This window comes from Leucopleurus acutus (genome assembly GCF_964270905.1).
Source record: "Leucopleurus acutus genome assembly, chromosome: 5".
Taxonomy (NCBI): domain Eukaryota; kingdom Metazoa; phylum Chordata; class Mammalia; order Artiodactyla; family Delphinidae; genus Leucopleurus; species Leucopleurus acutus.
In genome coordinates this window covers 110,594,342-110,598,655 of record NC_139147.1, presented here as the reverse complement: position 1 = coordinate 110,598,655, position 4,314 = coordinate 110,594,342, and the positions used below count along the sequence as shown (strand labels likewise).

At 39.0% G+C, this 4,314-nt stretch overlaps 1 pseudogene across 1 annotated transcript; it reads left to right on the top strand.

The window, feature by feature from the left end:
• Nucleotides 1-2,534: 2,534 nt before the first annotated feature.
• Nucleotides 2,535-3,400, top strand: LOC309961789 (protein lin-28 homolog B-like; annotated as a pseudogene). The gene has a single exon. The product of its transcript is annotated as a protein lin-28 homolog B-like (transcript).
• Nucleotides 3,401-4,314: the final 914 nt, after the last annotated feature.

Here is a 4,314-nt window from a genome sequence, read left to right as displayed (position 1 = left end):
AACTGTGTCCAGGTATTCGTATAGGTACTGAAGTCACAGTAGTGAGCAAAATAGACAAAAAGTCCTTGCTTTGGAGGAGTTTATGTTCTAATGGGGGAGGAAGATAATAAATAATAGATAAATATATTATGGGATCATTTAGTAATAAGTGCTATGGAGAAAAATAAAGCAGTGAAGGAGAATATAGGGCTGGCAGAGAGTGTTGCTAGTTTATATGGTAGCCAGGGAAGACCTTCATAGGAAGATATCATTTGAGCAGAAGCCTGAAGGAAATGAGGGAAAACTGCAGATATCTGGGCAAAGAGCATTCCAGGCAGGTAGAGGCAGTGGTGAGTGTAAAGGTCCTGAGATGAGAGTGGAAGAGGCATATTCAAGGAACAAGGTGCTGGGGGAGAGATGTAGGAGTTGAGGTCAGCAAGGGGTTGTGAGCAACAAGACTCCAGTGGTCTTGGTAGGGCATTCTAAGGACTTTGGCCTTTATTATGATTGAGATGAGAAGTTACTGGTGTTTTGAGCAGAGGAGTGACGTACTGTGAATCAGGTTTAAACAATACCTCTGGCTAATATTGCATTGAAGGATGGGAAATCTACAGGCTGAACTATCTGAGTGGTAGAGTTGGTCAGGGATTTAATCTGGAGACATTAGGCCAAGCAAGAATCATCATTTTAGACAAATCTTAAGGAAAAGCAAAATCTTTCTTAAAGGGCAAACATTTAGATATTAGAGTATGAGCTACTGCTCCTCAAAGTATTTCATATTATACCAACATCCTTATAAAAAATTATATTTTCCCTCAAGGAGAAAAGATGCTGGATATAAAAGGTTTGAAATAAAGGTTTCCTGATGTTCTAAAACACAGTAGTAATATATCGAGTCACATAAATTATCACATTTAATTTTTCTGATGAAACACAAACTGCATATACTCTAGCTTTTAGAGAACAGATATATTCTGTCATAGAAGCCAAGAAATAAAATATTAATGAAAACACTTAAAATATGGATTTTGTAAAAACATAATTGTGAAATTGGGACAGATTTAAATCCAAACTTAAAATGACAGTTCTGTGGTTTTTATAATGTCAGTATCACAATATAAAAGAGAATATTCAAGTTAAGTCAATAAAGAGTGAATCATTGGTAGCTGTAAATATAACTTTGGCTTACGTTGTTGGTAAATCCGAATCAATATGAAAGACTTCTGACAAAATCAGAATTCCCTCTTCCTGCCCATTCTTACCCCAACCCTTTCTTTTTGCATTTTGAGAATAAATACTGACATATTAATTTACCATAAGTCATAAAAACTGCAGTCTCTTGAGCAGATTTCTTTATTATGATCCTAGAGACTGTGGCTCATTGATTCTGTATGTTATTGTGTGTTATGTGTAAAAATTGTGATGCTATTTAAGATAATAATGCACTAAATAAACAGAAATCCTAATTATATGCTCTTGTATAGTGGATGCTGACCTGTAATTCTTCAGGTATATATCTGCTTAGCTGAGCAAACAGATTACTATTTGCCTTGAAAAATAGAATGATTTTAGATACATACTCTTTTTTCTCATATTTAATAGCATTTAATTGTTTCATATTGTGCAACCATGGGCCAAAAAATAAACTTTTATTAAATTTCTACTGTCAGGCACAATGCTGGGTGCTTAAGAGAAAAAACATGACTCAAAGGTCCTTGCTCTTAGGGTTATTGTATAATTTTTTTTATCTTTATTGAAGTATAATTGCTTTACAATGTTGTGTTAGTTTCTGCTGTACAACAAAGTGAATCAGCTATATGTATACGTATATCCTCATATCCCCTCGGGTTATTGTATAATTTGGAGGAACCATTTTTCTGACAAGATTTAAGGTTTTTCTCCTTACTCTTTATAAGTTATAAATATATTTATAATTTAGAAACTCTGTTGTAGAATTAAATTTAATTAGCATTAATAACCCATTTTTGCTTAGGGACATGCGAGGTGCTAGTTATAAAGACAGGAGATTCCTGTTCTCATGAAGGTTACCATGACTGACTAGAGAACCACACAGGGCAACTATACCAGAGTTTGTGAGTGGGTTGTCTGATTCTACTGTAGGAGCTCAGAAAGGGGTGAGATGATTATGGACTTGGTTTGGTCAGGAGTCATGAGGACATGGTTCTGGAACTATGGCCTGAGGTATGAGAAGTCTGTGAAATGCAGGAAAAGTGTTTCAGAGATTCAGTCTATTGAGAATAAGAAACTATGGCTTATGAATTAGAATTAAGGATTTGAGGAGAACAGAGAAAAACGCACTTGGGCTTAGGTTGCTTTTGAAAAGAAAACAACGAAGAATCGATACATTCGCAGGAGCAGTAACTGACTATTGACTGGAACACCGGATGCGGGTGCCTTACGAGGATTTGTACTCCAAAACAAAAAAATTTTTTTTAACTGCATGTTGATAAATATTGAGTGTTTTCGAGTAATATCTTACAGAACGTATTTAGTGTCTTCATTGCGGAAATTTCTTAAATGTTCTTCAGAAGACAATGAGGTCATTCAACCAGGTTTCATCAGCCCCAAGCGGGGCAAGCAAAGGTGGTGGAGAAGAGCCCGGGAAGCTGCCAGAGCAGGCAGAGGAGGAATCCCAGATTTTGCACGGAACTGGCCACTGTAAGTGGTTCAAGGTGTGAATGGGATTTGGATTCATCTCCATGATAAACCGAGAGGGAAGCCCCGTGGATATTCTAGTTGATGTATTTGTACACCGAAGCAAATTATTCATGGAAGGATTTAGAAGCCTAAAAGAAGGAGAACCAGTGGAATTCACATTTAAAAAATCTTCCAAAAGCCTTGAATCAATATGGGTAACGGGACTGGTGGGAGCCCCAGTTTAGGAAGTGAAAGAAGACCCAAAGGGAAGACACTACAAAAAAGAAAACCAAAAGTAGACCGATGCTACAGTCATGCTAAGGAATGTAGTCTTCCTCCTCGGCCAGAGAAGTGCCATTGCTGTCAGAGCATCACGCACATGGTGGCGAAGTGCCCTCACAGAACTGGGTGCAGCCACCCGCCCGTTCTCAGGGAAGACCGGAAGCAGAGCCCCAGCCATGCACTTCGACGTTCCCTCGAGAGGTGGGGGGGCGGGAGGTACGGCTATCCGTCACCACCGTTTCCTCAGGAGGCGAGGTCCGAGGTCTCAGAGTGGCCAGGCACGTCACCTGCAGAAGCTTCCTCCACAGAGTCATCTGCAGCACCAGAAGATCAAAGCAAAACGGGGCCTTCTGTTCAAAAACAGAAAAAGACATTACCCTTTTTCTTAACGTATCGTTTTCTCTCCCCGGTTGGGAAGTCTACCTCATGCAAATACAGGGGAACAGTATTGCACAAACAGCAGCTGACCTGGGATTTTTAACTCCTGTTGAGGAACAGTGAATTTTTTTAAACAGACAAATCACTCTAAGCAAATTACCTTTGAGCAGGGTGTCATGTGTCACGTGACTCAGGATGCGATGCTCTGTGTATCTGATGTATCTGTGTATGTGGCCATGTGAGAGGGAGAGAGCCTGAGTCTGTGTGTATGTAGGAGGATTTTCTATAGAATGTAGACATATATATAAAGAGGGTTTGTCTTTATATATGTGTGTATAGAAATGTAAGCACACACCCTCCCTCGCAGAATTGGACATCCCCAAGAATTGAAGATTCAGGTGAAGCATTTTAGGTGGTTTTGAAAATAACCCTTGGAGTTTTTCTTGAAATACCATTCCCTTTATATTGCATTAGGAAAAAAAAAAATGACAGTTACCTTCTGTGTGAACCAAAGGATACTTCAGATCTCAGAGCTGCCAATCATATGGTACTAAAGGTTTTTAAGACATCAGTTCTCCCGAATTTGGGATTGCCTCTTCTTCTTGATATCTGTAGAATGTGTCCTCCACCCCTCCCCCTTTGAAAGCAGTACCTTAACTCCATATGCCTCTGACTGCCATAAGCTTTTTTGAATCTGGTATACATAACTCCAGAAAAGACAATGAATGTGTAATTTCTATGCCGATATTTCAGTGATTTTAATTTATATGCTTTGATTGTAAATTAGATGACTATTCAGAGAAATGAAGGGGAGGGCAATGTATAAAGGTAGTGACTTGATTGTTTTCAATGGTATTTTGATACTCATTATAATCTTTTACCTGTTGTGAGGTTTTTGAGGGACTGTGGCAACAGCAGCTTCCCTTGACTGAGTCAATCCTTCCAACCGTCACTTCGAGCGGAGCCCTCCTTGTTTACTACTGAAGACCTTGGAGGAAAACTGCAGTTGTTTGGTGT